Source organism: Diadema antillarum, unplaced genomic scaffold (assembly GCF_040938485.1).
Source record: "Diadema antillarum isolate AM-2024a unplaced genomic scaffold, OU_Dant_1.0 seq00000993_RagTag, whole genome shotgun sequence".
NCBI lineage: Eukaryota > Metazoa > Echinodermata > Echinoidea > Diadematoida > Diadematidae > Diadema > Diadema antillarum.
In genome coordinates, this window is record NW_027271831.1 from 111,124 (window position 1) to 124,179 (window position 13,056).

The window sequence follows — 13,056 nt, forward strand, 5'->3', positions numbered from 1 at the left end:
GATTTGACAAGTCCCTCAAGTGGCTGCTGCAATGTCAAGTACAGATTTCTGGATTCATCGCTGGGCGGGGGAGTTGGGGGGGGGGAGTGCGGGTGTGGGGAGGCAGGATCCAGTTGTGATAATGCGACGCACTTTACGTGCGTAAAGCCTAGGCACCACCTTCGCACCAGTCTGCGATTGTTAACAATTATATTCTTTTTTTATCTATTTATATATCAATCAGTGTATAATATACGTCATACAAAACTCAATATCATGTACATTGTATACTGCCCAATCCATGTAAATGTCTATAGCTGTAACTCGAAGGGCTTCACAAATCATAATGTCATATAACTTGATTTAAAGACGATAGACAACGTAACAATAGGACAATATACAATAATACTTCTTTGTCTTAAAAAAGAAAGAAATAATAATCCATCACCTACCTGTCAAAAAGTGTACGAGTGCATTTAACGAAAACAAAAAAGCACTGCCCCCCCCCCCCCCACACACACACACTTTTTTATTAACCCGGAAGTGGGTAAGTAGCACTAGAATTTTTTTTTTGCTTGTCAGCTGAAGAAACCCGGAAGTGGAAGGATGAAGATGAGCTGAAGACCTTCTTTTTTTTTTTTTGCTTGTTAGCTGAAGAACCCGGAAGTGGAAGGAGAAAGATGAGCTGAAGACTTTTTTGTTTGTTTGTTTGTTTACTTGTTAGCTCATGAAACCCGGAAGTGTGCCGCCCCCTACTTTTGAAAACGCTCCTCCGGCCCTGAAAAGTGGCTACCAATGGTCTGGCTGACATTTGGTGGTGATGGATACAGGAAGGTAGGGATCCAACCTCCCTGATGGATATTAGGATGATAATATTAATATGTACAGAAAGAAAGAGAGCGCAGGAGGGGAAGAGATGACATGCGTAACCACCTGTAAAATATCAGCTCTCTATTGCGCCACCTGCCGTCCCCCATTTCACATTTCGGTCAACCCTCCCTTCACCCCACCCCCACCCCCTCCTTGTTCCTATTCTCGGAGATAATACAGTCGCAACATGACATCCTTCAATGCTAAGGTCGGTTACGTCTGAAAGACGGGAGGGGGCTAATTCAAGGTCACCTCCGGTATCCGTGTTAAATCAGTTCACTTTATGTCAAAAAAAAAGAAAGAGAGAGAAAAGATGCAGGAACCCGCTGCTCACAACTGCGTCCCCTCTTTCCAACTCTTCCTCTCTCTCTCCCTCTCCCTCTCCTCCTTTCCCTCCCGCTCCTCCCCTCTCTCAATGCCCCCCCCCCCACCCCCTCTTTCTCTTTCCTTGGTATTGCCTCTTTGTAATTTTCTTTGAAAACCCGATACAATAAGAACAAACTCTGGTACTACAGTCGATTTAACGGTAATGTATAAAACTGGTATATAGGACCATGGAGCTGTGTTGTAGCTCCGTGGTATGACCGGGAAGGTTGTCCCACCTCCTCCCTGGTATGACCATCTCTACCGCAACTCAGGCCTTTAGCTACGAGTCAATTCTTTATCCTTATTTCTTTCCTGGAAGTCCATGGCATTTTCCACGGAGGCATTAGTATCTACGCCTCCCGGTCACCAAAGCAGATCATTCGGTTTTCTTCCAACGGGTTAAACGGTGATGACCTTTGCATTTCTTTTTCTGCAGGAGCTATAGCCATGTGGCAAAGTCCGGCAACAAATAAGAATTTTTTAGGCTTGAAGCTCCTTTGTTTTACACACTAAGCTTGAAGCTCATTCAAGCTCCTAAGCTTGAAGCTCCTTTGTTTTACACACTAATTTTGCAAAAACCAAACTTTGTCACAATGGCTTATTTCTTAGATTTGCAAACATGATGGTAACCTCAGTATTTCCTACTACAGAGGGATATCTTTATTTTCAGCGTCATTTTGCGTTGGTTTACATTCAAGTTTCAAGGAGAATTACAATGAACATTAACAATAGAATGCCAACATGTGACCTGTTTGATGTAGATAATGGGCAAACTGTTTCTGGGGCTTTTTACTTTTGCATTGTGTATGTTATATTTGATAGATCGGTTATACATTCATCATGTATTCCTCACTTATACATTACTTATGTTTACATAATATATGTGCATAAGTGAAGTCACAAACTGTGGTGTCAATGCTCACGCGCCACGTTGATTTCCCACATTTACTTCACTATTCAGTTTACACACATTACACCGTATATGTATGGGAGCACCTGTACGAGACACCCCGACGGGCTACGCTCGGCTCCCTTGTGGTCCAGCAGCTGCATGTGTCACGTCACTTCGAGCCTTGAACATACCATGGCCAAGGGTACCGACCCGGCTATAACCACGTCGAAGTCAACAGACTGATAGTCGCAATTTTCTCTGTCTTTTCCCAATCCCCAAGTATATATTTTTTTAAAAATCAAGCAGGGGTTATTTTCGTCTTGGCAAGGCCCATATACATTACTATCGAGTCACGTCACAGTTGATGTGCATGTCACGTCACTTATCAAAGTATAGATAGATAGATAGATAGATAGATAGATAGATAGATAGATAGATAGATAGATAGATAGATAGATACTCTGGAAATTGTATTATGCTGTACACGGTTCTAGGACAATTACCCCAGACCCAAAACCCAAACTCTAATCCTACTCCTAAACCTAATCCTAACCCTAACCTAAACTCTAACCCTTCAACCTAAATCTAATCTTTACTATAACCCAATTACTAACCAGTATTCATGGTGGGGGGGGGGGCGGTAATTAATGTCCTCATGCGGACTGTGTGTGTATATAGTGGCAGTGAATATCATATAATCTATTAGCAAGAATGATATTTTTCTGTTAATACATAAACATTAGATAGTCAATCCAGGAATGGATAAAGAAATAACACAGTCTGGTATGGTTATACATTTTGGTGATGAAGATGATGATGATGATGATGATGATGATGATGATGATGATGATGATGATGATGATAATGATGATAATGATGATGATAATAATAATAATGATAATAATGATAATAATAATAATAATAATAATAATAATAATAATAATAATAATGATAATAATAATAATAATAATAATAATAATAATAATAATAATAATAATAATAATAATAATAATAATAACAATAATAATAATGGTGTAATAATCGTAATCATGACAGCAAGCAATGAGAGCAGTATTTATATTGATGAAAACAACAACTCTTAAATAACCGAGGAAATTTTGTCCAGTAATAATTTATAGCTGGCCAAACAACGTCTCCCCCCCCCCCCCTTTAAAAGGGGTACTCTGCAGTCTCAAACAAAGCTCAAAGAGGCTCTTTAGAGATTAGGGTGTAGAGTTACATATCACACACTTTGTCGGCTGGTAAACATCCGGTTAAGAAAGGATATTAACCCCGTGTGCTCCTGTTTAAAGAAGAATATGATAATAATCATTGTCCATTGTGTCTGTAAGCCTCCCTCTCCCTCTCCATCTCCGTATGTATCTTTGTATTTGATTTTCCTTATTTCTGTCTGTCTGTCTGTCTGTCTGTCCGTCTGTCTGTCTGTCTCTCTCTCTCTCTCTTCTCCTCCTCATCTTCCGCTCTTTCTTCTTCTTCTTCTTTCCTTCTCCTTCTTTTTTCGTCTTTTTCTTGTTCATTTTCTTGCCTTTTTATTCTTTCTTCACATTCTTTCCTTTTCCTTACTCTTTTTTCTTCTTCTTTTTAGCATTTCAGGTTTTCTTCTCTTTCTTTGTTTCTCTTTCCTTAATTTCACTCAATGTACTTGTATAACATTATCTAACCATCCCAGTATTCCGTATAGACTATGAAAATGCAAAAACCTTTTGTCTTCAACGAATGATTATTATGTGTATTCATTTTAGTACTGGCGCTTCATCTTGAAATATTGCTGTAATGCACCTCCAGTAAACGCCATCGATGGTAGTTATCTTTCCATCATGTTCAGTCAGTCAAGTTAAAAGATGTTTTGGTAGAGCGTGAAACTTTGGAACATGCCAGATGTGAGAGTCACTTGTTAAGTTTGCTTTGGTTTGTTGTAATATTTGCATTCATAATTATTAGAAAATAGACTGTCATTGAAGTTATCATCATCATCATTACTACATGTACTACATGTACCATGGCAGTGACTTGTTTTTAATATTTTGACATTTCCATTATTGTTATCAGATTATTGGTATTCTCAGTAACAACAGCTGATATTGCTATCGTCATAGGTATTGTTTCCGTTGGCAATGTAACCAAAGACAAATGTCAGTCGTTTCCTGTCACATCTCAGTTAGATATCAGATACGTTACATATGGTCCGTCACTTTATCCACAGCGTGAAAATCTCCATTCGCAAGTGATTTGGTAGCTGGCCCAAAATGATAATGCATTAGTGTCGTGACCGAACTTACCGTTTAATTTCCATGGCACAAGTTGGGGAGGGGGGGGGGGGAGGAGGATGTCGGGAGGGGGATAGGAAGAGGGCGGCGTAACCAGAACAACTGACTGTCCGGAAGGCATCCTAAATGTTGAATGACAAGTGCAACGTCTGTTACTTGCGGTGGTTTGTGGGATAGGGAGTTTTCCCTCGGAGAGTTCAGGGGGATTCCCCCATGGGACGAGCGCTGTTCACCGTGAAATTGACCAGACCACCATCCAATGCGCGCAGGTCATACGCGTGTGCCCTAGCACGAGACCTTAATGGGAAATCTGATAGGGATCGATAAGGAAAGAAGTTGTTCTATACACTGCATATCCTGTCATATTTTTCATATTTTACTACCCACTTCGGTTAGTTTCAACCTGTTCCCTTATCCCAACTGTAAAACCCTAAATCTCCCCAAAGTCCGACTAGCTACCTTGAAAATTGCCAGACGCAGATTGAATGCAACTGGCGACTTGGCTAGCATAGAACCGACATATCAATAATGAAATAAAATAATAATCACAGGAAATATTCAAGAAGAAAGTAACAAAAAGCCTATCCTCTACACAGGGTTCAGTTTTAATGTCAGTGCAGAATTAAGTTCTTTCATTTCCTAGCAAAAACTTTGTTTATGACTATAGGTATCTGTCAGACATTTGATAACCTCAGAATACAGCTGTGCATGTCGCCCATTTGAATGGTCTTCTCTACAGTGACCATACGAAATTATACGAGATTGGAAAACTGCACTGTCATCATTCTAGCAGGCAGTGACAGTTGCCACCCTCACCCTGTAGGTACCGTCTGACAGTCTTGTCACCTCTTGTCATAATGCGGGACGTTTCTGCAGCTTGGATGTTCAAATTGTTCTCTACGCGTTCATCCTGCCGCCGTCTAATTATCTCTGGACCACGCCACGAGCCGCCAATTTAGTCAGGAAGTCGAGTTTGTGACGCGAAAAACTATGATATTATCCCCCGGGACTCGAAGCGGTGCATGTGTCCGCCTTCGTCAAATTATTTGACCGTACATCGATTGGCAAAGAGGCTAACCGCTATCACTCGCCAAATTCACGCGCTACTTCACTTCTCTGGCTGAGCTACGGTGGACAAGCATTAAAGGAAAACTATCCACTGACTTTACTACAACGGCGGACGGAATAAAGTCAAACGATTGTTACAGCAAAAACCTTCATTGCAACTAACAAACGATACGATTCAAAAGTTTCACAGTTGTTCGGTTGTTTATTTTTTCAAGCAATATTGAAATCGGTCTCAATTGTTATGCAAATGGAGGTGATGAGATGATGATGTCCTCCAATAATTTACAATCTGAATATACAAATATGATAATAACATAATATACAAATTTGAATGGAGCTTTTCTCATATATTCTGCTTGTTCTACGAAACTCTTTCTTTCCAAGTTTTGGTGTCATTTCCCCTCAAAAGTCAGGTAGCCACGCTTATTTGATTTAAATGATGGTCTCTTTTTTTCCTCAAGCGTCGAGGGTCGTACTGATGGTCTAAGATGGCATTTGGGTGCAGTTTCGTCTATGTAATGATATGCAAGTTGCAAAATGAAAATTGAATGAATTCAAGCTGCAGTGTGATTTTTAAGTGTAGTTTTAGATTTTGCTGACTTTATTTCCACTAATTATCAGTAACTTGTATGTGTTGTGTATATAGCAGTTGCGAGCATTAGTACTGTATGTTATATAGTTCTATGCGTAGAAGTGAAAGATAAAGAGATAATAATCGTCACCCTTAAAACGTTAGAACGCACTGCAAGAAAAACGAGTTTGTTTTATTATTCTCTCATTCTTATCATTTACAAGTCAGAGCGTCAGGGCAATTCAGTCCGTCAGAAATAGAGTGCTGGCAAGCTAATGCCAAATGCATATTGATCACATTTGGCGATCAGGTTACTTCACATCTCCCTATGACACATTGGTGAACTCGGTATAATATGAATGTGACACACCAATTCGTGCTCATCCGTCAGCAAAGCCGAACCTAAAAAAGACTCGAAACCACCTGCGCGATCAGTATACCCATCCACTGCCGATCCCCTCCGATCCCCGCCGATCCGCGCCGACCATGAAGAGATACCTCCGGGATAAGCAGCAGAGGAAACGCCTAAACATCGAATATGTCCTCGAAGCTATCCATGCATGTTTGACATATCGATGTAAGAGTAAGGTAGGAAAAAAAGTGCTGTCTTCGCATTTCAGTTCTAGCTATTTGAGATTTTCGAGTGTGGAAAAGATGATTTCACGGAAGATGCAAAAGAGTCATAATAGATACGATGCCTCACGGCACGTATATCACAAACCGTAGAGGAAAAATGGCGAGTACTGTCACGTCGAGCGTAACACCAGTGTGAAATATCGTCTGTCGTCAGTGAGATGTGGTTGGGGGAAAAGATTCGTGATACATGGGTGTCATGCTCCAACATTCCTGTTTCTCTGTATGTCTGTCTTTCAGTGCTGATGGTCCCCCCCCCCCCTTCTCTCTCTTCCTCCTATCATCCTCTCCTCATGTCGCATCACCCTTAACGCTAGCGTTTAAGAAGTGTTTATCTTGTTACTGTATCTCACTCCGCGTTGCATTGTTTCTTTGCCTCAAACTCTGCCTTAGTCCCGCCCGCAGGTCCACAGTTCAGATTTCACCACACGCTGCACGGTGGGTGAATGCATGCAGTCACGGTGGTGAGTAGACAAACATTATGATGGATGCGAGATGATTGAACCTGTCTCGAGAACAACGAGCAGACGACACGTGGGGGTAGGGGCAGTGGTTTGTCACCATAGTTACATTATGGTGATATCATAAATAATAACAACAGCAGGAAGGGGAATGATGATACTAATGATGTTGATGAAAAAGATGATGATTTTTTTTTTTTACACACTGTTTTAGGCTACTGAAATCCTTGCATCTGACTGGCTGAGAGAAAATATATTTGAAGAAATACCTGACAAAACGCTTCATGAAACACCCCCTGATATTAATAATGATCTTCTGACTTACATGACCGGTATAGGGAAACTGTGATGTTTGATTATGAGGAAGCAAACACTGGATCGACGACTCCAAGTCATTTCCGGATGACTAGGAAGAAAGGATGCAGTGCCTTGCTATAAGAGGAAACAAATGCTGTGATCAGTGATCTTATTTACTGATAACAGTTCCTCCCAACAATGATAGATAGCAGTGATAATGACGATAAAGATCGTGATGATGATGATGAAGATGATGATAGTGGAAGTGATAATGATGTTGATAATAAATCATTCTCGGAGTATTCATGTGATCAATACCATCATCTATTTCCTCTGTGTATGTTAAGGTTTATGGCAGCTCAATGTGTTCTGAGTTTGGAGGAAGGCCCATTATGATATTGAAATGTATTTTAGTCTTCGGACAGCGATATTGCAAGTTTAACCAAATAAATCATTCCATTGATGATGATGGCGATGATGATGATGATGATGATGATGATGATGATGATGATGATGATGATGATAAAAACAGTAATAATAATAGTGGTAATAATAACAACAATTATAACAATGATGATGATGATGATTATAGTAATAATGATAATAATCATCATCATCATCACCAAACCATCAAACTATCAAACCAAGGTTACTCTGCTTCGCTACAAACGCTGTCAGAGTGCCGCCTAACCCCCCCCCCCCCTCCCAGGAATAGCAAATCCGTTGAAGCAGCTTGTCCAAGGATGCACGCACCAGACAACGCCGGGCTGGATTCGAAGCTGGGATCTCTTTTATCATCAGCGTTACCAACCACACCACCACCCTTCCGTGGCACTCTAATATCATTTTTATATTTCAATCACTCCAATCTCTGTCCATATAGATTTAATGTCACGTGCTATCGGGTGAATGGCCAGAGGCGATATTAACATGCAAGAAACTGCAAGCCTACAATCAAATGTGTTAGCGCAGTGCCCCTCTGATGTCAACTGGCATGTTGCTTACGGCAGTTATGATTGTGTCTCATGTAATAATTATTTGGGAATCGCAATATCTCGTAGGCAATGGATAAACATTAAAAAAAACTTTAAAAGTTACGTAAAGCCCTTAATCGTTACTCGAAGCACATGAAGCAAATGCATGTTTATGTTTCTATAATCAACAATGAAGAGCGCTAATTGATGCGACGTTCTGCTCCCCTATTATCGCATAATCGGCACGGATATTGGCGATCTTAAGTAGATATCAATGTCGACAGAATGACGTGACGCGGTTGTATTGAAGAGATTCAAAACTTTGCTGGTGTGTTGTTTTTGCTAATCACATGCAGTCCCACTGATTGTACGTGCCTTTGACCTGTGTATGTAAATGACGTTGGATGACATCATGTACAGGATGCGCGTGACGGTTGCTTGAAGGCCTTAGTCTTTTCTTCCAAAGATTACGCCCAGTAACGTCACGATAAGGAATGGACAAGAACCTTGGAGATGGGCGCACTGAACACGACCCCACCCCAATTTACCCACTTAACTTTACATGTACTCCCTTCCCTCCTCCTCGCCCGTCTTCCCTCGTTGGCACTCCCGTCGAGCTCACCTGTAGTTTCATCATCCTCCTGAATGAGGGGGCTAGTTGGGGGGGGGGGGGTAGATGAAGGTATAGTAAAAAGTGGGAATCGATCGATTAGTTCAAAAAGGGGGCGCAAACCATTTTCCCCCCGTCCGCGTGGCGCCGGAAACGCGAACATCAGCGGTTGTTAGGGAAAGTAACGCAAAACCGGCCCCCCAAGCGGAGTGGGATATGGCGATAAACACAGGATACAGGAAGACCCTGTGCTGCTCTGTGACAACATGGCGCTGCACGGCCCGATGAGCATGTCACTCGTCGCCGAGACATCACCCGAAGACGGAGATTGACGGAGAGCCGAAGACAGTCCGAAGACTCACGAACGTGATAAAAAAACAAAGAGTAAAGTAAAAATAACGCCAAAAACAAAGAGCAAAATGACGACGACAACAGAACACTAGAACACGTATTCGATGGAGACACTCCTTCACTGAGAAAAAACCCCCAAGAAATTACCAGTATATCGTGGGTGAACAAGAGAACATGTCTTTTATTCCTTTTATGGGTTTTTTTTTTCTTGTTGCTGTGTGGCCTTTCCTCATTTATCTCGTTGCCAGTTTATATATTAGATGGTGGATGAATATAACAAAGGATGACATGAAGACGAGAATCAAAAAGGTGGTTTTTCTTATCTCGTGGAGTAGGCGTAATAAAATCTGCAATTTCAAATGTCAAACGACATTCATATTTTCCAGATTTTTCAAAACGTTTGCATCGTCTGCCCAATGTTGGAACAAGTAGAAAGGGAAAAGGAGAAGAAAAAGAAGAAGAGGAAAATGAGAACAGGAAAAATGAAGGACGGAGACAGATTTTGGTGATGACATTAAGGCTTGATCGCAATGTAATGTATTATTCTTTTATACCATGTATACTGGGGCGACATGACCTACCTTTGTTTTGTTTTGTTTTTTCGCAGTGAACATCGTTACCCTAATAATTGACTGTGTGTATTAATATTTTATGCATATTTTTTGACGAAGCAAAATGCATCTTGAATGGTGTACACTATCAATTCGAAGCAGGACAAACTGTAATTGATTCACGTTGCGTTTCACAAGATTTTTTTAAACCCACAACTGCAAGTAGTATAGTGTTGCCAGGTAAAAATATCGAACCTAAGATTCATCGGAAACCAAACACAAACAATAGGCCAAATATTTCATTTGAAATGGCGTAAGTAATTATCAGAGTTCATCATTTGCATATGGTTTCTTCTAACATTTTAAACTGACGTGATTTTAACCTCTGACATTTTTACACCGAACAAGAACAAGTACGTCATGGATATTATGTTTATGTTACCTTCTTATTCGTATGATTTTGAATATATTTGCTGTATCAAGTGTGTCTAAAGGGATTGTATAGTATTGGTGGAGATGGGAATTGGGCTTTTAACTTCTTGTTGGATACCAAGAAACCACTTATGAAATAGTACAGAGCATACCATTTTAAGAGGAATTCAAAGTTTATTAGATAAAAATTGGTTTTGGAATTGCTGAGACATCCAAAAACAAGGTAAAACAAAGCGATCCTTATAAAAGGTGGGTCCCGCTTTTATAAGGAATGCTCTTTTTGGATATCTCAACCATTTTAAAACCGATTTTCATCAAATAAACGTTGAATTCCTCTTCGAATTACATGCTCTTTCATACTTCATGAAAGGTTTGTTATTATCTCACACAAAAAAAATATATAAGAAACCTGAAGTTAGGTTTCAACCAAAACTATACGCTCCTTTAAGTTTGTTCCTCTCGAAATACTGCAATTGTAACTACGCTGAAAAGACGCATGAAACCGAGAAGTGTCATAGTGATACTGAATTACCATTGAGGTTGGTCTTGCACGCTAGACAAATAGGGCAAACCACTTGTCTACCACTAACTGTCTTAAAAACACACACACAGATTTCAATAATCAGCATTACGCATAAAGGTGTCACAGAGCAGACGTTTCGTAGCAAGGTTGCAGGAAACGCGCAATTATCATGCAGACGTAGCATTCATTGAGCTACCAATTACTGGTTGTAATTAATTGATGTGCTTGAATCGCCTCAACATTACTCCTTCGTGTTTGTCGAATAGCAACCACCACAGACGAACTGTAATTATGCACCCCTCTCTTCAGTCGCGACAATAATCACGGTGATATTTCCACGTATGCTAACCCACATTGGTGACGACTGACATCAAACGCTCCGTACAAACCAGACACTTACCCAAACTCATTGGAGTTACAGACAATTATTACTTTGCGTTGCCCATCCCCCCCCCCCCCCAAGCGGTTGCAGCACATGTAACGGGTGATTAAACACCGGATTTGAATCGTGCACGATTTCCATGTATATTTCCTGATTCAGATGTGTTTTTTTATTTATGTGTGATATTCATTTGATTGCTTCCACTAGATGGAAAAATATAAGAAATAATTTGGAACTCTTACGCCCATCTCCTATTTATTTTTCTTTTTTTTATTTTATCTTTTTGCTTATTTTATGTTTTCCTTTTTTACTTTTGTTTTATTTCTTGTCATCTTATCATTTGATTACTCAATCATTCGTTTATCATTTCACTCTTTCATTCATCTCATTCATTTTTACGACTTCGATTCAGGTTCCAAAGACGGTCCAATCTGCATTATCGAATGCGCAGTTGAGACAAAATGATTATAAAACGACCATCAATTGTAGCTTATTGTCTGAGCTTGCCGTTTCGCTCGTTTCCAACCAAAAGGGTTTACACCTATATATCCCTGTCTCGTCCGTAATTATTATGCAATTACAATGTACACTATAAATCATACTACGAGCTGCACAATGCTGAATGAGTAGATTATTCCGAGCATCTTACTTGACAGTGTGAACTCAAATCTAATGATTCATAAAAAGCCACAATCTAAAAGAAGTACTTTGTATGGTAATTTTAAAGTGCATTATAATCATGCTACACCTACTCCAGTCGGATGATTATGAGAACATTGTATCGTGTCCTGTGTCTGTGAAGGAGCCGTTGCGTTCGGCTGCAGGGTATCGGAGCTACCCGCTTATGCGTGTAACTGCACCGTTTCATCAAAGTGTGGTAAATTCGCTAACTTCACCTCCTTCAAGCGCAACATCTACGTGAATATTCACGAAGAAAAACGAACAACGGGCAAATATGCGTCTCTACTGCAGTGCTATTTATGTTCGTATCAATAATTACTACAGATGCTTGTTATATATCAATTAACATTTACATATTGTTTCCACACGATTCAAATGCCGGACAGCACTGGTTACTATAGTATTCGGATGACTTGCGCATATACCTGCGTTCTCGATTGAGGGGTAGAGAGATAGCATTGTTGCCTTGAGGTTTTCCGAGGAACAGAAAAAAGACCTTTATAGAATTGTACAAATTTGGAAGACGAATCTGTTAGAAGAAAATAAATTTCACCCTCCTCTGCTCTTAACTCTATCTATCATCCATGACTTAAGTTAGAGGTTCATCTTTGGCAATTTAGCTATGCCACAATCTTGGAAAAAATTAGAAAAGCAGGTCCCCGTGTTTTGTATGTGTCCATGTGTGTGTGAATGAGTTTGTGCTTAATAGCATGAATGTATCGAAATGAAAGGCCCGTCTTCAATGTATTTTTAAATCTCTCTGTATCTTAGCAAACACTTGCGCAAATATTTTTGAAGGGAAAAAACTATCTATCATCCTGTTAATTAATCATCAGCACAAAATATGCGTCCCTCTTAATTCGTACCATCGTGATTTAGTTTGCTGGCATAGCACTGTTAATACCCCTCAAGAAAAGAAGAAAGATAGCTCCAGGTTCTATTTTTACCTCCACTTATCTACACAGCAAATTATTCAGAGAACGGGGGATCTGTTAAAGAAACTCACAAAATCTCTCTGGGTATCGTTGATTACGAACCCTCTCGCGCTGATTTTCTTCAAGTTCCAGTTTATGCGAGTGGATTTTGTGGGCGATGCGCCGATGACAAGTTAAGAAGGGATTTCGCTG